General features: G+C 46.1%; 9 non-coding genes and 1 pseudogene across 9 annotated transcripts; all 10 read left to right on the top strand.

Annotated features, from left to right (window-relative positions):
- Positions 1–135, top strand: LOC130329890 (U2 spliceosomal RNA; annotated as a pseudogene; the record flags this gene model as incomplete).
- A 2097-nt stretch (positions 136–2232) lies between these two features.
- On the top strand, positions 2233–2423 carry LOC130329889 (U2 spliceosomal RNA). Its single transcript, XR_008873364.1, has one exon. It is a non-coding gene; the product is annotated as a U2 spliceosomal RNA (small nuclear RNA).
- Positions 2424–4518: 2095 nt separating this feature from the next.
- Positions 4519–4709, top strand: LOC130329885 (U2 spliceosomal RNA). The gene has a single exon (XR_008873361.1). It is a non-coding gene; the product is annotated as a U2 spliceosomal RNA (small nuclear RNA).
- A 2098-nt stretch (positions 4710–6807) lies between these two features.
- On the top strand, positions 6808–6998 carry LOC130329894 (U2 spliceosomal RNA). The gene has a single exon (XR_008873368.1). It is a non-coding gene; the product is annotated as a U2 spliceosomal RNA (small nuclear RNA).
- Positions 6999–9091: 2093 nt separating this feature from the next.
- LOC130329893 (U2 spliceosomal RNA) lies at positions 9092–9282 on the top strand. The gene has a single exon (XR_008873367.1). It is a non-coding gene; the product is annotated as a U2 spliceosomal RNA (small nuclear RNA).
- Positions 9283–11379: 2097 nt separating this feature from the next.
- On the top strand, positions 11380–11570 carry LOC130329888 (U2 spliceosomal RNA). The gene has a single exon (XR_008873363.1). It is a non-coding gene; the product is annotated as a U2 spliceosomal RNA (small nuclear RNA).
- Positions 11571–13665: 2095 nt separating this feature from the next.
- Positions 13666–13856, top strand: LOC130329892 (U2 spliceosomal RNA). Its single transcript, XR_008873366.1, has one exon. It is a non-coding gene; the product is annotated as a U2 spliceosomal RNA (small nuclear RNA).
- Positions 13857–15949: 2093 nt separating this feature from the next.
- LOC130329891 (U2 spliceosomal RNA) lies at positions 15950–16140 on the top strand. The gene has a single exon (XR_008873365.1). It is a non-coding gene; the product is annotated as a U2 spliceosomal RNA (small nuclear RNA).
- Positions 16141–18237: 2097 nt separating this feature from the next.
- LOC130329884 (U2 spliceosomal RNA) lies at positions 18238–18428 on the top strand. Its single transcript, XR_008873360.1, has one exon. It is a non-coding gene; the product is annotated as a U2 spliceosomal RNA (small nuclear RNA).
- Positions 18429–20526: 2098 nt separating this feature from the next.
- Positions 20527–20717, top strand: LOC130329886 (U2 spliceosomal RNA). The gene has a single exon (XR_008873362.1). It is a non-coding gene; the product is annotated as a U2 spliceosomal RNA (small nuclear RNA).
- The last annotated feature ends 153 nt before the right edge of the window (positions 20718–20870 follow it).

Raw genomic sequence — 20870 nt, 5'->3', positions numbered from 1 at the left:
ATATCTGATACGTCCCCTATCTGGGGACCATATATTAAATGGATTTTTGAGAACGGGGGCCGATTTCGAAGCTTGCTTCCGTCGCCCTATGCATTGACCCGATATGGCAGTATCTTCGGGTACAGTGCACCACCCCCTTACAGGGTTAAAAAGAAAGATTCCTACTTTCATTGCTACCTGCTTGCTGGCTAGCCAGCTAGCCAGCCCTGTGGGCCTTGCTGCTGCTGCTGCTGCTGCAGCCAAAAAACAAAAGGTGGTGCTGCTGCTGCTTCTGCTGCTTCTGCTTCTGCTTGTGTCTGGCCGCTGTTGGAGCGTCCAGGCACAGGACTTCTGCTGCTGCTGACTAAATGGCCTCCTTAATTGGATCATTTGAGTAGGCAGCACACCTGTGCAGGTAGGGCATGACATGATAGGCAGCTGCCTTGATAGCGGGTGGGTGCTGAATGTTCCTAATTGACAAAATAAGATTAATGCTTATGAAGAAATATAAAATCTCATCCCTTCCCCAATATCGCGCCACACCCCTACCCCTTAATTCCCTGGTTGAACTTGATGGACATATGTCTTTTTTCGACCGTACTAACTATGTAACTATGTAACATAACATGGGGGGGGGGGTCTCCTGGCTGTTCACACAGGTGTGTCATTGCTGTACATTGACCATGCATTGCTTCTGTGGTATTGCAAAGGCAAAGACAAATGCTTCCAGCCATCCATTGCACTAATGGATTGGTCATCAGCTGGCTGTCTATGTCCCGCATCAATATAGACCAAAGTACAGAGGGTTAGGCTATGCTATTGTGCACCTACCTGATGCATCAGAAGGTGCGAGGCCCTTGCTAAATTCTGTGCACAGACTTTGAGATCTATGCTTTAGACTGTATCTAAACCTGCTCCAACATGGACTGACATTCTGGCCTACTTTCAGCCGATGCGACTTGTCTGTCGCTGAACAGTCGCTTTTTATGTATTCAGCACCTATGTATAATGTTGTAAAAATGCTCTAGAAGCTAAAGTCGCAGAAATGTCACACATATTTGGCCTGCAACTTTCTGTGCGACAAATTCAGACAGGAAAAATCAGTATAAATCCTTAGAAAATTATCCCCCAGTGTCTCCATCTGCTGGCGGTATTGAATAAGCATTGCTGCACTGATGGGGTATGCATTAGACGAAAAAAAAGAAGAAAAAGAAGAATAATACGCCCAGAAAAGAGGCGAAAAGGAGAAAAACGTAAAAAAACGTGAAAAAAAAGTAAGAGGAAGAGAAGGGAAAAAAAGGTGGAAATGGGTTTAAAAGTGATTTCGGCGGAGAAATATATATATATATATATATATATATATATATATATATATATATACGCGCACACACACACATATATATAAACGTATTCTCCGTTGAGATATTGCAGCCGCTGCTGTGTCCAGGCCCAGGAGCCTTAGCACTGTGCTGTGATGTCACTCAATACCACTGACATCACTAGGTGTAAACAACATCTCTCCTTTGCTGTGTATGTGACTATGGAGCTGTTTGGTGATGTCGTCTATTATGGCCTTCATAGAAGCAACAGGAGATTGTTGCATCCATCTAGAACCCTCAGAACTACAGTGCTATGATGTCACTCACTTCCACAGGCCTTGCAGAGTGTAAACAACAACAACCCAGCTTTGTTGTGTATGTAACCATAGGGATTTGTGATGTCACCTAGAACCTTCACAGCAGCGACAGCTTTATGAGGAGCATCAGCACTGCTCTGCCTGAGCAGAACCATCACCGCCATAGGTTGTCAAATAACCCGGATTTAACCCACACAGGTAAGTCCAATGGGGTGCAGGCATGTCCTCTATGCTTACAGCTTCCCGTGGGTGTTGGTTTGATACCGTTTGGGGACAGCCAAGGAGGCATCTGCAGGCAACAAAGGTAGGTGTGTGCTTGTGTGTGTGTTTCCTATGCAGATCCTAAGCCCAGTGTCACATGCAAGTAGGAGGAGTAAGAAGGGTTCCTGGCAAATCCGGGTTATGGATTGCATTTAAAAAGGCCCCGTGGGAGTGCAATGGGCCCCTGTCTTGCTGCTTAGCAATAATGGTATGGGTTTAGGTTCTGCTGTGTGTACTGGTGGTTGACTGCCCCCCAGCCCAGAGTGTGCATGGAAAATTGTCTGGCAGCCTCCCTGACAGCAAGCAGTGATAGTGCCCATGAAGGGGACCTTGTTGGGCCCGCCCCTTTCACGGTTATCGCTTCTCGGCCTTTTGGCTAAGATCAAGTGTAGTATCTGTTCTTATCAGTTTAATATCTGATACGTCCCCTATCTGGGGACCATATATTAAATGGATTTTTGAGAACGTGGGCCGATTTCGAAGCTTGCTTCCGTCGCCCTATGCATTGACCCGATATGGCAGTATCTTCGGGTACAGTGCACCACCCCCTTACAGGGTTAAAAAGAAAGATTCCTACTTTTATTGCTACCTGCTTGCTGGCTAGCCAGCTAGCCAGCCCTGTGGGCCTTGCTGCTGCTGCTGCTGCAGCCAAAAAACAAAAGGTGGTGCTGCTGCTGCTTCTGCTGCTTCTGCTTCTGCTTGTGTCTGGCCCCTGTTGGAGCGTCCAGGCACAGGACTTCTGCTGCTGCTGACTAAATGGCCTCCTTAATTGGATCATTTGAGTAGGCAGCACACCTGTGCAGGTAGGGCATGACATGATAGGCAGCTGCCTTGATAGCGGGTGGGTGCTGAATGTTCCTAATTGACAAAATAAGATTAATGCTTATGAAGAAATATAAAATCTCATCCCTTCCCCAATATCGCGCCACACCCCTACCCCTTAATTCCCTGGTTGAACTTGATGGACATATGTCTTTTTTCGACCGTACTAACTATGTAACTATGTAACATAACATGGGGGGGGGGGTCTCCTGGCTGTTCACACAGGTGTGTCATTGCTGTACATTGACCATGCATTGCTTCTGTGGTATTGCAAAGGCAAAGACAAATGCTTCCAGCCATCCATTGCACTAATGGATTGGTCATCAGCTGGCTGTCTATGTCCCGCATCAATATAGACCAAAGTACAGAGGGTTAGGCTATGCTATTGTGCACCTACCTGATGCATCAGAAGGTGCGAGGCCCTTGCTAAATTCTGTGCACAGACTTTGAGATCTATGCTTTAGACTGTATCTAAACCTGCTCCAACATGGACTGACATTCTGGCCTACTTTCAGCCGATGCGACTTGTCTGTCGCTGAACAGTCGCTTTTTATGTATTCAGCACCTATGTATAATGTTGTAAAAATGCTCTAGAAGCTAAAGTCGCAGAAATGTCACACATATTTGGCCTGCAACTTTCTGTGCGACAAATTCAGACAGGAAAAATCAGTATAAATCCTTAGAAAATTATCCCCCAGTGTCTCCATCTGCTGGCGGTATTGAATAAGCATTGCTGCACTGATGGGGCATGCATTAGACGAAAAAAAAGAAGAAAAAGAAGAATAATACGCCCAGAAAAGAGGTGAAAAGGAGAAAAAGGTAAAAAAACGTGAAAAAAAAGTAAGAGGAAGAGAAGGGAAAAAAAGGAGGTGGAAATGGGTTTAAAAGTGATTTCGGCGGAGAAATATATATATATATATATATATATATATATATATATATATATACGCGCACACACACACATATATATAAACGTATTCTCCGTTGAGATATTGCAGCCGCTGCTGTGTCCAGGCCCAGGAGCCTTAGCACTGTGCTGTGATGTCACTCAATACCACTGACATCACTAGGTGTAAACAACATCTCTCCTTTGCTGTGTATGTGACTATGGAGCTGTTTGGTGATGTCGTCTATTATGGCCTTCATAGAAGCAACAGGAGATTGTTGCATCCATCTAGAACCCTCAGAACTACAGTGCTATGATGTCACTCACTTCCACAGGCCTTGCAGAGTGTAAACAACAACAACCCAGCTTTGTTGTGTATGTAACCATAGGGATTTGTGATGTCACCTAGAACCTTCACAGCAGCGACAGCTTTATGAGGAGCATCAGCACTGCTCTGCCTGAGCAGAACCATCACCGCCATAGGTTGTCAAATAACCCGGATTTAACCCACACAGGTAAGTCCAATGGGGTGCAGGCATGTCCTCTATGCTTACAGCTTCCCGTGGGTGTTGGTTTGATACCGTTTGGGGACAGCCAAGGAGGCATCTGCAGGCAACAAAGGTAGGTGTGTGCTTGTGTGTGTGTTTCCTATGCAGATCCTAAGCCCAGTGTCACATGCAAGTAGGAGGAGTAAGAAGGGTTCCTGGCAAATCCGGGTTATGGATTGCATTTAAAAAGGCCCCGTGGGAGTGCAATGGGCCCCTGTCTTGCTGCTTAGCAATAATGGTATGGGTTTAGGTTCTGCTGTGTGTACTGGTGGTTGACTGCCCCCCAGCCCAGAGTGTGCATGGAAAATTGTCTGGCAGCCTCCCTGACAGCAAGCAGTGATAGTGCCCATGAAGGGGACCTTGTTGGGCCCGCCCCTTTCACGGTTATCGCTTCTCGGCCTTTTGGCTAAGATCAAGTGTAGTATCTGTTCTTATCAGTTTAATATCTGATACGTCCCCTATCTGGGGACCATATATTAAATGGATTTTTGAGAACGGGGGCCGATTTCGAAGCTTGCTTCCGTCGCCCTATGCATTGACCCGATATGGCAGTATCTTCGGGTACAGTGCACCACCCCCTTACAGGGTTAAAAAGAAAGATTCCTACTTCTTTCATTGCTACCTGCTTGCTGGCTAGCCAGCTAGCCAGCCCTGTGGGCCTTGCTGCTGCTGCTGCTGCAGCCAAAAAACAAAAGGTGGTGCTGCTGCTGCTTCTGCTGCTTCTGCTTCTGCTTGTGTCTGGCCCCTGTTGGAGCGTCCAGGCACAGGACTTCTGCTGCTGCTGACTAAATGGCCTCCTTAATTGGATCATTTGAGTAGGCAGCACACCTGTGCAGGTAGGGCATGACATGATAGGCAGCTGCCTTGATAGCGGGTGGGTGCTGAATGTTCCTAATTGACAAAATAAGATTAATGCTTATGAAGAAATATAAAATCTCATCCCTTCCCCAATATCGCGCCACACCCCTACCCCTTAATTCCCTGGTTGAACTTGATGGACATATGTCTTTTTTCGACCGTACTAACTATGTAACTATGTAACATAACATGGGGGGGGGGGGGTCTCCTGGCTGTTCACACAGGTGTGTCATTGCTGTACATTGACCATGCATTGCTTCTGTGGTATTGCAAAGGCAAAGACAAATGCTTCCAGCCATCCATTGCACTAATGGATTGGTCATCAGCTGGCTGTCTATGTCCCGCATCAATATAGACCAAAGTACAGAGGGTTAGGCTATGCTATTGTGCACCTACCTGATGCATCAGAAGGTGCGAGGCCCTTGCTAAATTCTGTGCACAGACTTTGAGATCTATGCTTTAGACTGTATCTAAACCTGCTCCAACATGGACTGACATTCTGGCCTACTTTCAGCCGATGCGACTTGTCTGTCGCTGAACAGTCGCTTTTTATGTATTCAGCACCTATGTATAATGTTGTAAAAATGCTCTAGAAGCTAAAGTCGCAGAAATGTCACACATATTTGGCCTGCAACTTTCTGTGCGACAAATTCAGACAGGAAAAATCAGTATAAATCCTTAGAAAATTATCCCCCAGTGTCTCCATCTGCTGGCGGTATTGAATAAGCATTGCTGCACTGATGGGGTATGCATTAGACGAAAAAAAAGAAGAAAAAGAAGAATAATACGCCCAGAAAAGAGGCGAAAAGGAGAAAAACGTAAAAAAACGTGAAAAAAAAGTAAGAGGAAGAGAAGGGAAAAAAAGGTGGAAATGGGTTTAAAAGTGATTTCGGCGGAGAAATATATATATATATATATATATATATATATATATATATATATATACGCACACACACACATATATATAAACGTATTCTCCGTTGAGATATTGCAGCCGCTGCTGTGTCCAGGCCCAGGAGCCTTAGCACTGTGCTGTGATGTCACTCAATACCACTGACATCACTAGGTGTAAACAACATCTCTCCTTTGCTGTGTATGTGACTATGGAGCTGTTTGGTGATGTCGTCTATTATGGCCTTCATAGAAGCAACAGGAGATTGTTGCATCCATCTAGAACCCTCAGAACTACAGTGCTATGATGTCACTCACTTCCACAGGCCTTGCAGAGTGTAAACAACAACAACCCAGCTTTGTTGTGTATGTAACCATAGGGATTTGTGATGTCACCTAGAACCTTCACAGCAGCGACAGCTTTATGAGGAGCATCAGCACTGCTCTGCCTGAGCAGGAACCATCACCGCCATAGGTTGTCAAATAACCCGGATTTAACCCACACAGGTAAGTCCAATGGGGTGCAGGCATGTCCTCTATGCTTACAGCTTCCCGTGGGTGTTGGTTTGATACCGTTTGGGGACAGCCAAGGAGGCATCTGCAGGCAACAAAGGTAGGTGTGTGCTTGTGTGTGTGTTTCCTATGCAGATCCTAAGCCCAGTGTCACATGCAAGTAGGAGGAGTAAGAAGGGTTCCTGGCAAATCCGGGTTATGGATTGCATTTAAAAAGGCCCCGTGGGAGTGCAATGGGCCCCTGTCTTGCTGCTTAGCAATAATGGTATGGGTTTAGGTTCTGCTGTGTGTACTGGTGGTTGACTGCCCCCCAGCCCAGAGTGTGCATGGAAAATTGTCTGGCAGCCTCCCTGACAGCAAGCAGTGATAGTGCCCATGAAGGGGACCTTGTTGGGCCCGCCCCTTTCACGGTTATCGCTTCTCGGCCTTTTGGCTAAGATCAAGTGTAGTATCTGTTCTTATCAGTTTAATATCTGATACGTCCCCTATCTGGGGACCATATATTAAATGGATTTTTGAGAACGGGGGCCGATTTCGAAGCTTGCTTCCGTCGCCCTATGCATTGACCCGATATGGCAGTATCTTCGGGTACAGTGCACCACCCCCTTACAGGGTTAAAAAGAAAGATTCCTACTTTCATTGCTACCTGCTTGCTGGCTAGCCAGCTAGCCAGCCCTGTGGGCCTTGCTGCTGCTGCTGCTGCAGCCAAAAAACAAAAGGTGGTGCTGCTGCTGCTTCTGCTGCTTCTGCTTCTGCTTGTGTCTGGCCCCTGTTGGAGCGTCCAGGCACAGGACTTCTGCTGCTGCTGACTAAATGGCCTCCTTAATTGGATCATTTGAGTAGGCAGCACACCTGTGCAGGTAGGGCATGACATGATAGGCAGCTGCCTTGATAGCGGGTGGGTGCTGAATGTTCCTAATTGACAAAATAAGATTAATGCTTATGAAGAAATATAAAATCTCATCCCTTCCCCAATATCGCGCCACACCCCTACCCCTTAATTCCCTGGTTGAACTTGATGGACATATGTCTTTTTTCGACCGTACTAACTATGTAACTATGTAACATAACATGGGGGGGGGGGTCTCCTGGCTGTTCACACAGGTGTGTCATTGCTGTACATTGACCATGCATTGCTTCTGTGGTATTGCAAAGGCAAAGACAAATGCTTCCAGCCATCCATTGCACTAATGGATTGGTCATCAGCTGGCTGTCTATGTCCCGCATCAATATAGACCAAAGTACAGAGGGTTAGGCTATGCTATTGTGCACCTACCTGATGCATCAGAAGGTGCGAGGCCCTTGCTAAATTCTGTGCACAGACTTTGAGATCTATGCTTTAGACTGTATCTAAACCTGCTCCAACATGGACTGACATTCTGGCCTACTTTCAGCCGATGCGACTTGTCTGTCGCTGAACAGTCGCTTTTTATGTATTCAGCACCTATGTATAATGTTGTAAAAATGCTCTAGAAGCTAAAGTCGCAGAAATGTCACACATATTTGGCCTGCAACTTTCTGTGCGACAAATTCAGACAGGAAAAATCAGTATAAATCCTTAGAAAATTATCCCCCAGTGTCTCCATCTGCTGGCGGTATTGAATAAGCATTGCTGCACTGATGGGGTATGCATTAGACGAAAAAAAGAAGAAAAAGAAGAATAATACGCCCAGAAAAGAGGCGAAAAGGAGAAAAACGTAAAAAAACGTGAAAAAAAAGTAAGAGGAAGAGAAGGGAAAAAAAGGTGGAAATGGGTTTAAAAGTGATTTCGGCGGAGAAATATATATATATATATATATATATATATATATATATATATATATACGCGCACACACACACATATATATAAACGTATTCTCCGTTGAGATATTGCAGCCGCTGCTGTGTCCAGGCCCAGGAGCCTTAGCACTGTGCTGTGATGTCACTCAATACCACTGACATCACTAGGTGTAAACAACATCTCTCCTTTGCTGTGTATGTGACTATGGAGCTGTTTGGTGATGTCGTCTATTATGGCCTTCATAGAAGCAACAGGAGATTGTTGCATCCATCTAGAACCCTCAGAACTACAGTGCTATGATGTCACTCACTTCCACAGGCCTTGCAGAGTGTAAACAACAACAACCCAGCTTTGTTGTGTATGTAACCATAGGGATTTGTGATGTCACCTAGAACCTTCACAGCAGCGACAGCTTTATGAGGAGCATCAGCACTGCTCTGCCTGAGCAGAACCATCACCGCCATAGGTTGTCAAATAACCCGGATTTAACCCACACAGGTAAGTCCAATGGGGTGCAGGCATGTCCTCTATGCTTACAGCTTCCCGTGGGTGTTGGTTTGATACCGTTTGGGGACAGCCAAGGAGGCATCTGCAGGCAACAAAGGTAGGTGTGTGCTTGTGTGTGTGTTTCCTATGCAGATCCTAAGCCCAGTGTCACATGCAAGTAGGAGGAGTAAGAAGGGTTCCTGGCAAATCCGGGTTATGGATTGCATTTAAAAAGGCCCCGTGGGAGTGCAATGGGCCCCTGTCTTGCTGCTTAGCAATAATGGTATGGGTTTAGGTTCTGCTGTGTGTACTGGTGGTTGACTGCCCCCCAGCCCAGAGTGTGCATGGAAAATTGTCTGGCAGCCTCCCTGACAGCAAGCAGTGATAGTGCCCATGAAGGGGACCTTGTTGGGCCCGCCCCTTTCACGGTTATCGCTTCTCGGCCTTTTGGCTAAGATCAAGTGTAGTATCTGTTCTTATCAGTTTAATATCTGATACGTCCCCTATCTGGGGACCATATATTAAATGGATTTTTGAGAACGGGGGCCGATTTCGAAGCTTGCTTCCGTCGCCCTATGCATTGACCCGATATGGCAGTATCTTCGGGTACAGTGCACCACCCCCTTACAGGGTTAAAAAGAAAGATTCCTACTTTCATTGCTACCTGCTTGCTGGCTAGCCAGCTAGCCAGCCCTGTGGGCCTTGCTGCTGCTGCTGCTGCTGCAGCCAAAAAACAAAAGGTGGTGCTGCTGCTGCTTCTGCTGCTTCTGCTTCTGCTTGTGTCTGGCCGCTGTTGGAGCGTCCAGGCACAGGACTTCTGCTGCTGCTGACTAAATGGCCTCCTTAATTGGATCATTTGAGTAGGCAGCACACCTGTGCAGGTAGGGCATGACATGATAGGCAGCTGCCTTGATAGCGGGTGGGTGCTGAATGTTCCTAATTGACAAAATAAGATTAATGCTTATGAAGAAATATAAAATCTCATCCCTTCCCCAATATCGCGCCACACCCCTACCCCTTAATTCCCTGGTTGAACTTGATGGACATATGTCTTTTTTCGACCGTACTAACTATGTAACTATGTAACATAACATGGGGGGGGGGGTCTCCTGGCTGTTCACACAGGTGTGTCATTGCTGTACATTGACCATGCATTGCTTCTGTGGTATTGCAAAGGCAAAGACAAATGCTTCCAGCCATCCATTGCACTAATGGATTGGTCATCAGCTGGCTGTCTATGTCCCGCATCAATATAGACCAAAGTACAGAGGGTTAGGCTATGCTATTGTGCACCTACCTGATGCATCAGAAGGTGCGAGGCCCTTGCTAAATTCTGTGCACAGACTTTGAGATCTATGCTTTAGACTGTATCTAAACCTGCTCCAACATGGACTGACATTCTGGCCTACTTTCAGCCGATGCGACTTGTCTGTCGCTGAACAGTCGCTTTTTATGTATTCAGCACCTATGTATAATGTTGTAAAAATGCTCTAGAAGCTAAAGTCGCAGAAATGTCACACATATTTGGCCTGCAACTTTCTGTGCGACAAATTCAGACAGGAAAAATCAGTATAAATCCTTAGAAAATTATCCCCCAGTGTCTCCATCTGCTGGCGGTATTGAATAAGCATTGCTGCACTGATGGGGTATGCATTAGACGAAAAAAAAGAAGAAAAAGAAGAATAATACGCCCAGAAAAGAGGCGAAAAGGAGAAAAACGTAAAAAAACGTGAAAAAAAAGTAAGAGGAAGAGAAGGGAAAAAAAGGTGGAAATGGGTTTAAAAGTGATTTCGGCGGAGAAATATATATATATATATATATATATATATATATATATATATATATACGCGCACACACACACATATATATAAACGTATTCTCCGTTGAGATATTGCAGCCGCTGCTGTGTCCAGGCCCAGGAGCCTTAGCACTGTGCTGTGATGTCACTCAATACCACTGACATCACTAGGTGTAAACAACATCTCTCCTTTGCTGTGTATGTGACTATGGAGCTGTTTGGTGATGTCGTCTATTATGGCCTTCATAGAAGCAACAGGAGATTGTTGCATCCATCTAGAACCCTCAGAACTACAGTGCTATGATGTCACTCACTTCCACAGGCCTTGCAGAGTGTAAACAACAACAACCCAGCTTTGTTGTGTATGTAACCATAGGGATTTGTGATGTCACCTAGAACCTTCACAGCAGCGACAGCTTTATGAGGAGCATCAGCACTGCTCTGCCTGAGCAGAACCATCACCGCCATAGGTTGTCAAATAACCCGGATTTAACCCACACAGGTAAGTCCAATGGGGTGCAGGCATGTCCTCTATGCTTACAGCTTCCCGTGGGTGTTGGTTTGATACCGTTTGGGGACAGCCAAGGAGGCATCTGCAGGCAACAAAGGTAGGTGTGTGCTTGTGTGTGTGTTTCCTATGCAGATCCTAAGCCCAGTGTCACATGCAAGTAGGAGGAGTAAGAAGGGTTCCTGGCAAATCCGGGTTATGGATTGCATTTAAAAAGGCCCCGTGGGAGTGCAATGGGCCCCTGTCTTGCTGCTTAGCAATAATGGTATGGGTTTAGGTTCTGCTGTGTGTACTGGTGGTTGACTGCCCCCCAGCCCAGAGTGTGCATGGAAAATTGTCTGGCAGCCTCCCTGACAGCAAGCAGTGATAGTGCCCATGAAGGGGACCTTGTTGGGCCCGCCCCTTTCACGGTTATCGCTTCTCGGCCTTTTGGCTAAGATCAAGTGTAGTATCTGTTCTTATCAGTTTAATATCTGATACGTCCCCTATCTGGGGACCATATATTAAATGGATTTTTGAGAACGTGGGCCGATTTCGAAGCTTGCTTCCGTCGCCCTATGCATTGACCCGATATGGCAGTATCTTCGGGTACAGTGCACCACCCCCTTACAGGGTTAAAAAGAAAGATTCCTACTTTTATTGCTACCTGCTTGCTGGCTAGCCAGCTAGCCAGCCCTGTGGGCCTTGCTGCTGCTGCTGCTGCAGCCAAAAAACAAAAGGTGGTGCTGCTGCTGCTTCTGCTGCTTCTGCTTCTGCTTGTGTCTGGCCCCTGTTGGAGCGTCCAGGCACAGGACTTCTGCTGCTGCTGACTAAATGGCCTCCTTAATTGGATCATTTGAGTAGGCAGCACACCTGTGCAGGTAGGGCATGACATGATAGGCAGCTGCCTTGATAGCGGGTGGGTGCTGAATGTTCCTAATTGACAAAATAAGATTAATGCTTATGAAGAAATATAAAATCTCATCCCTTCCCCAATATCGCGCCACACCCCTACCCCTTAATTCCCTGGTTGAACTTGATGGACATATGTCTTTTTTCGACCGTACTAACTATGTAACTATGTAACATAACATGGGGGGGGGGGTCTCCTGGCTGTTCACACAGGTGTGTCATTGCTGTACATTGACCATGCATTGCTTCTGTGGTATTGCAAAGGCAAAGACAAATGCTTCCAGCCATCCATTGCACTAATGGATTGGTCATCAGCTGGCTGTCTATGTCCCGCATCAATATAGACCAAAGTACAGAGGGTTAGGCTATGCTATTGTGCACCTACCTGATGCATCAGAAGGTGCGAGGCCCTTGCTAAATTCTGTGCACAGACTTTGAGATCTATGCTTTAGACTGTATCTAAACCTGCTCCAACATGGACTGACATTCTGGCCTACTTTCAGCCGATGCGACTTGTCTGTCGCTGAACAGTCGCTTTTTATGTATTCAGCACCTATGTATAATGTTGTAAAAATGCTCTAGAAGCTAAAGTCGCAGAAATGTCACACATATTTGGCCTGCAACTTTCTGTGCGACAAATTCAGACAGGAAAAATCAGTATAAATCCTTAGAAAATTATCCCCCAGTGTCTCCATCTGCTGGCGGTATTGAATAAGCATTGCTGCACTGATGGGGCATGCATTAGACGAAAAAAAAGAAGAAAAAGAAGAATAATACGCCCAGAAAAGAGGTGAAAAGGAGAAAAAGGTAAAAAAACGTGAAAAAAAAGTAAGAGGAAGAGAAGGGAAAAAAAGGAGGTGGAAATGGGTTTAAAAGTGATTTCGGCGGAGAAATATATATATATATATATATATATATATATATATATATATATACGCGCACACACACACATATATATAAACGTATTCTCCGTTGAGATATTGCAGCCGCTGCTGTGTCCAGGCCCAGGAGCCTTAGCACTGTGCTGTGATGTCACTCAATACCACTGACATCACTAGGTGTAAACAACATCTCTCCTTTGCTGTGTATGTGACTATGGAGCTGTTTGGTGATGTCGTCTATTATGGCCTTCATAGAAGCAACAGGAGATTGTTGCATCCATCTAGAACCCTCAGAACTACAGTGCTATGATGTCACTCACTTCCACAGGCCTTGCAGAGTGTAAACAACAACAACCCAGCTTTGTTGTGTATGTAACCATAGGGATTTGTGATGTCACCTAGAACCTTCACAGCAGCGACAGCTTTATGAGGAGCATCAGCACTGCTCTGCCTGAGCAGAACCATCACCGCCATAGGTTGTCAAATAACCCGGATTTAACCCACACAGGTAAGTCCAATGGGGTGCAGGCATGTCCTCTATGCTTACAGCTTCCCGTGGGTGTTGGTTTGATACCGTTTGGGGACAGCCAAGGAGGCATCTGCAGGCAACAAAGGTAGGTGTGTGCTTGTGTGTGTGTTTCCTATGCAGATCCTAAGCCCAGTGTCACATGCAAGTAGGAGGAGTAAGAAGGGTTCCTGGCAAATCCGGGTTATGGATTGCATTTAAAAAGGCCCCGTGGGAGTGCAATGGGCCCCTGTCTTGCTGCTTAGCAATAATGGTATGGGTTTAGGTTCTGCTGTGTGTACTGGTGGTTGACTGCCCCCCAGCCCAGAGTGTGCATGGAAAATTGTCTGGCAGCCTCCCTGACAGCAAGCAGTGATAGTGCCCATGAAGGGGACCTTGTTGGGCCCGCCCCTTTCACGGTTATCGCTTCTCGGCCTTTTGGCTAAGATCAAGTGTAGTATCTGTTCTTATCAGTTTAATATCTGATACGTCCCCTATCTGGGGACCATATATTAAATGGATTTTTGAGAACGGGGGCCGATTTCGAAGCTTGCTTCCGTCGCCCTATGCATTGACCCGATATGGCAGTATCTTCGGGTACAGTGCACCACCCCCTTACAGGGTTAAAAAGAAAGATTCCTACTTTCATTGCTACCTGCTTGCTGGCTAGCCAGCTAGCCAGCCCTGTGGGCCTTGCTGCTGCTGCTGCAGCCAAAAAACAAAAGGTGGTGCTGCTGCTGCTTCTGCTGCTTCTGCTTCTGCTTGTGTCTGGCCCCTGTTGGAGCGTCCAGGCACAGGACTTCTGCTGCTGCTGACTAAATGGCCTCCTTAATTGGATCATTTGAGTAGGCAGCACACCTGTGCAGGTAGGGCATGACATGATAGGCAGCTGCCTTGATAGCGGGTGGGTGCTGAATGTTCCTAATTGACAAAATAAGATTAATGCTTATGAAGAAATATAAAATCTCATCCCTTCCCCAATATCGCGCCACACCCCTACCCCTTAATTCCCTGGTTGAACTTGATGGACATATGTCTTTTTTCGACCGTACTAACTATGTAACTATGTAACATAACATGGGGGGGGGGGTCTCCTGGCTGTTCACACAGGTGTGTCATTGCTGTACATTGACCATGCATTGCTTCTGTGGTATTGCAAAGGCAAAGACAAATGCTTCCAGCCATCCATTGCACTAATGGATTGGTCATCAGCTGGCTGTCTATGTCCCGCATCAATATAGACCAAAGTACAGAGGGTTAGGCTATGCTATTGTGCACCTACCTGATGCATCAGAAGGTGCGAGGCCCTTGCTAAATTCTGTGCACAGACTTTGAGATCTATGCTTTAGACTGTATCTAAACCTGCTCCAACATGGACTGACATTCTGGCCTACTTTCAGCCGATGCGACTTGTCTGTCGCTGAACAGTCGCTTTTTATGTATTCAGCACCTATGTATAATGTTGTAAAAATGCTCTAGAAGCTAAAGTCGCAGAAATGTCACACATATTTGGCCTGCAACTTTCTGTGCGACAAATTCAGACAGGAAAAATCAGTATAAATCCTTAGAAAATTATCCCCCAGTGTCTCCATCTGCTGGCGGTATTGAATAAGCATTGCTGCACTGATGGGGTATGCATTAGACGAAAAAAAAGAAGAAAAAGAAGAATAATACGCCCAGAAAAGAGGCGAAAAGGAGAAAAACGTAAAAAAACGTGAAAAAAAAGTAAGAGGAAGAGAAGGGAAAAAAAGGTGGAAATGGGTTTAAAAGTGATTTCGGCGGAGAAATATATATATATATATATATATATATATATATATATATATATATATACGCGCACACACACACATATATATAAACGTATTCTCCGTTGAGATATTGCAGCCGCTGCTGTGTCCAGGCCCAGGAGCCTTAGCACTGTGCTGTGATGTCACTCAATACCACTGACATCACTAGGTGTAAACAACATCTCTCCTTTGCTGTGTATGTGACTATGGAGCTGTTTGGTGATGTCGTCTATTATGGCCTTCATAGAAGCAACAGGAGATTGTTGCATCCATCTAGAACCCTCAGAACTACAGTGCTATGATGTCACTCACTTCCACAGGCCTTGCAGAGTGTAAACAACAACAACCCAGCTTTGTTGTGTATGTAACCATAGGGATTTGTGATGTCACCTAGAACCTTCACAGCAGCGACAGCTTTATGAGGAGCATCAGCACTGCTCTGCCTGAGCAGAACCATCACCGCCATAGGTTGTCAAATAACCCGGATTTAACCCACACAGGTAAGTCCAATGGGGTGCAGGCATGTCCTCTATGCTTACAGCTTCCCGTGGGTGTTGGTTTGATACCGTTTGGGGACAGCCAAGGAGGCATCTGCAGGCAACAAAGGTAGGTGTGTGCTTGTGTGTGTGTTTCCTATGCAGATCCTAAGCCCAGTGTCACATGCAAGTAGGAGGAGTAAGAAGGGTTCCTGGCAAATCCGGGTTATGGATTGCATTTAAAAAGGCCCCGTGGGAGTGCAATGGGCCCCTGTCTTGCTGCTTAGCAATAATGGTATGGGTTTAGGTTCTGCTGTGTGTACTGGTGGTTGACTGCCCCCCAGCCCAGAGTGTGCATGGAAAATTGTCTGGCAGCCTCCCTGACAGCAAGCAGTGATAGTGCCCATGAAGGGGACCTTGTTGGGCCCGCCCCTTTCACGGTTATCGCTTCTCGGCCTTTTGGCTAAGATCAAGTGTAGTATCTGTTCTTATCAGTTTAATATCTGATACGTCCCCTATCTGGGGACCATATATTAAATGGATTTTTGAGAACGGGGGCCGATTTCGAAGCTTGCTTCCGTCGCCCTATGCATTGACCCGATATGGCAGTATCTTCGGGTACAGTGCACCACCCCCTTACAGGGTTAAAAAGAAAGATTCCTACTTTCATTGCTACCTGCTTGCTGGCTAGCCAGCTAGCCAGCCCTGTGGGCCTTGCTGCTGCTGCTGCTGCTGCAGCCAAAAAACAAAAGGTGGTGCTGCTGCTGCTTCTGCTGCTTCTGCTTCTGCTTGTGTCTGGCCCCTGTTGGAGCGTCCAGGCACAGGACTTCTGCTGCTGCTGACTAAATGGCCTCCTTAATTGGATCATTTGAGTAGGCAGCACACCTGTGCAGGTAGGGCATGACATGATAGGCAGCTGCCTTGATAGCGGGTGGGTGCTGAATGTTCCTAATTGACAAAATAAGATTAATGCTTATGAAGAAATATAAAATCTCATCCCTTCCCCAATATCGCGCCACACCCCTACCCCTTAATTCCCTGGTTGAACTTGATGGACATATGTCTTTTTTCGACCGTACTAACTATGTAACTATGTAACATAACATGGGGGGGGGGGTCTCCTGGCTGTTCACACAGGTGTGTCATTGCTGTACATTGACCATGCATTGCTTCTGTGGTATTGCAAAGGCAAAGACAAATGCTTCCAGCCATCCATTGCACTAATGGATTGGTCATCAGCTGGCTGTCTATGTCCCGCATCAATATAGACCAAAGTACAGAGGGTTAGGCTATGCTATTGTGCACCTACCTGATGCATCAGAAGGTGCGAGGCCCTTGCTAAATTCTGTGCACAGACTTTGAGATCTATGCTTTAGACTGTATCTAAACCTGCTCCAACATGGACTGACATTCTGGCCTACTTTCAGCCGATGCGACTTGTCTGTCGCTGAACAGTCGCTTTTTATGTATTCAGCACCTATGTATAATGTTGTAAAAATGCTCTAGAAGCTAAAGTCGCAGAAATGTCACACATATTTGGCCTGCAACTTTCTGTGCGACAAATTCAGACAGGAAAAATCAGTATAAATCCTTAGAAAATTATCCCCCAGTGTCTCCATCTGCTGGCGGTATTGAATAAGCATTGCTGCACTGATGGGGTATGCATTAGACGAAAAAAAAGAAGAAAAAGAAGAATAATACGCCCAGAAAAGAGGCGAAAAGGAGAAAAACGTAAAAAAACGTGAAAAAAAAGTAAGAGGAAGAGAAGGGAAAAAAAGGTGGAAATGGGTTTAAAAGTGATTTCGGCGGAGAAATATATATATATATATATATATATATATATATATATATATATATACGCGCACACACACACATATATATAAACGTATTCTCCGTTGAGATATTGCAGCCGCTGCTGTGTCCAGGCCCAGGAGCCTTAGCACTGTGCTGTGATGTCACTCAATACCACTGACATCACTAGGTGTAAACAACATCTCTCCTTTGCTGTGTATGTGACTATGGAGCTGTTTGGTGATGTCGTCTATTATGGCCTTCATAGAAGCAACAGGAGATTGTTGCATCCATCTAGAACCCTCAGAACTACAGTGCTATGATGTCACTCACTTCCACAGGCCTTGCAGAGTGTAAACAACAACAACCCAGCTTTGTTGTGTATGTAACCATAGGGATTTGTGATGTCACCTAGAACCTTCACAGCAGCGACAGCTTTATGAGGAGCATCAGCACTGCTCTGCCTGAGCAGAACCATCACCGCCATAGGTTGTCAAATAACCCGGATTTAACCCACACAGGTAAGTCCAATGGGGTGCAGGCATGTCCTCTATGCTTACAGCTTCCCGTGGGTGTTGGTTTGATACCGTTTGGGGACAGCCAAGGAGGCATCTGCAGGCAACAAAGGTAGGTGTGTGCTTGTGTGTGTGTTTCCTATGCAGATCCTAAGCCCAGTGTCACATGCAAGTAGGAGGAGTAAGAAGGGTTCCTGGCAAATCCGGGTTATGGATTGCATTTAAAAAGGCCCCGTGGGAGTGCAATGGGCCCCTGTCTTGCTGCTTAGCAATAATGGTATGGGTTTAGGTTCTGCTGTGTGTACTGGTGGTTGACTGCCCCCCAGCCCAGAGTGTGCATGGAAAATTGTCTGGCAGCCTCCCTGACAGCAAGCAGTGATAGTGCCCATGAAGGGGACCTTGTTGGGCCCGCCCCTTTCACGGTTATCGCTTCTCGGCCTTTTGGCTAAGATCAAGTGTAGTATCTGTTCTTATCAGTTTAATATCTGATACGTCCCCTATCTGGGGACCATATATTAAATGGATTTTTGAGAACGGGGGCCGATTTCGAAGCTTGCTTCCGTCGCCCTATGCATTGACCCGATATGGCAGTATCTTCGGGTACAGTGCACCACCCCCTTACAGGGTTAAAAAGAAAGATTCCTACTTTCATTGCTACCTGCTTGCTGGCTAGCCAGCTAGCCAGCCCTGTGGGCCTTGCTGCTGCTGCTGCTGCTGCAGCCAAAAAACAAAAGGTGGTGCTGCTGCTGCTTCTGCTGCTTCTGCTTCTGCTTGTGTCTGGCCGCTGTTGGAGCGTCCAGGCACAGGACTTCTGCTGCTGCTGACTAAATGGCCTCCTTAATTGGATCATTTGAGTAGGCAGCACACCTGTGCAGGTAGGGCATGACATGATAGGCAGCTGCCTTGATAGCGGGTGGGTGCTGAATGTTCCTAATTGACAAAATAAGATTAATGCTTATGAAGAAATATAAAATCTCATCCCTTCCCCAATATCGCGCCACACCCCTACCCCTTAATTCCCTGGTTGAACTTGATGGACATATGTCTTTTTTCGACCGTACTAACTATGTAACTATGTAACATAACATGGGGGGGGGGGGTCTCCTGGCTGTTCACACAGGTGTGTCATTGCTGTACATTGACCATGCATTGCTTCTGTGGTATTGCAAAGGCAAAGACAAATGCTTCCAGCCATCCATTGCACTAATGGATTGGTCATCAGCTGGCTGTCTATGTCCCGCATCAATATAGACCAAAGTACAGAGGGTTAGGCTATGCTATTGTGCACCTACCTGATGCATCAGAAGGTGCGAGGCCCTTGCTAAATTCTGTGCACAGACTTTGAGATCTATGCTTTAGACTGTATCTAAACCTGCTCCAACATGGACTGACATTCTGGCCTACTTTCAGCCGATGCGACTTGTCTGTCGCTGAACAGTCGCTTTTTATGTATTCAGCACCTATGTATAATGTTGTAAAAATGCTCTAGAAGCTAAAGTCGCAGAAATGTCACACATATTTGGCCTGCAACTTTCTGTGCGACAAATTCAGACAGGAAAAATCAGTATAAATCCTTAGAAAATTATCCCCCAGTGTCTCCATCTGCTGGCGGTATTGAATAAGCATTGCTGCACTGATGGGGTATGCATTAGACGAAAAAAAAGAAGAAAAAGAAGAATAATACGCCCAGAAAAGAGGCGAAAAGGAGAAAAACGTAAAAAAACGTGAAAAAAAAGTAAGAGGAAGAGAAGGGAAAAAAAGGTGGAAATGGGTTTAAAAGTGATTTCGGCGGAGAAATATATATATATATATATATATATATATATATATATATATATATACGCGCACACACACACATATATATAAACGTATTCTCCGTTGAGATATTGCAGCCGCTGCTGTGTCCAGGCCCAGGAGCCTTAGCACTGTGCTGTGATGTCACTCAATACCACTGACATCACTAGGTGTAAACAACATCTCTCCTTTGCTGTGTATGTGACTATGGAGCTGTTTGGTGATGTCGTCTATTATGGCCTTCATAGAAGCAACAGGAGATTGTTGCATCCATCTAGAACCCTCAGAACTACAGTGCTATGATGTCACTCACTTCCACAGGCCTTGCAGAGTGTAAACAACAACAACCCAGCTTTGTTGTGTATGTAACCATAGGGATTTGTGATGTCACCTAGAACCTTCACAGCAGCGACAGCTTTATGAGGAGCATCAGCACTGCTCTGCCTGAGCAGAACCATCACCGCCATAGGTTGTCAAATAACCCGGATTTAACCCACACAGGTAAGTCCAATGGGGTGCAGGCATGTCCTCTATGCTTACAGCTTCCCGTGGGTGTTGGTTTGATACCGTTTGGGGACAGCCAAGGAGGCATCTGCAGGCAACAAAGGTAGGTGTGTGCTTGTGTGTGTGTTTCCTATGCAGATCCTAAGCCCAGTGTCACATGCAAGTAGGAGGAGTAAGAAGGGTTCCTGGCAAATCCGGGTTATGGATTGCATTTAAAAAGGCCCCGTGGGAGTGCAATGGGCCCCTGTCTTGCTGCTTAGCAATAATGGTATGGGTTTAGGTTCTGCTGTGTGTACTGGTGGTTGACTGCCCCCCAGCCCAGAGTGTGCATGGAAAATTGTCTGGCAGCCTCCCTGACAGCAAGCAGTGATAGTGCCCATGAAGGGGACCTTGTTGGGCCCGCCCCTTTCACGGTTATCGCTTCTCGGCCTTTTGGCTAAGATCAAGTGTAGTATCTGTTCTTATCAGTTTAATATCTGATACGTCCCCTATCTGGGGACCATATATTAAATGGATTTTTGAGAACGTGGGCCGATTTCGAAGCTTGCTTCCGTCGCCCTATGCATTGACCCGATATGGCAGTATCTTCGGGTACAGTGCACCACCCCCTTACAGGGTTAAAAAGAAAGATTCCTACTTTTATTGCTACCTGCTTGCTGGCTAGCCAGCTAGCCAGCCCTGTGGGCCTTGCTGCTGCTGCTGCTGCAGCCAAAAAACAAAAGGTGGTGCTGCTGCTGCTTCTGCTGCTTCTGCTTCTGCT

Source organism: Hyla sarda, unplaced genomic scaffold, assembly GCF_029499605.1.
Source record: "Hyla sarda isolate aHylSar1 unplaced genomic scaffold, aHylSar1.hap1 scaffold_3253, whole genome shotgun sequence".
Lineage (NCBI taxonomy): Eukaryota > Metazoa > Chordata > Amphibia > Anura > Hylidae > Hyla > Hyla sarda.
The sequence above is the reverse complement of the archived record's forward strand: the minus strand, read 5'-3'. Positions and strand labels throughout refer to the sequence as shown.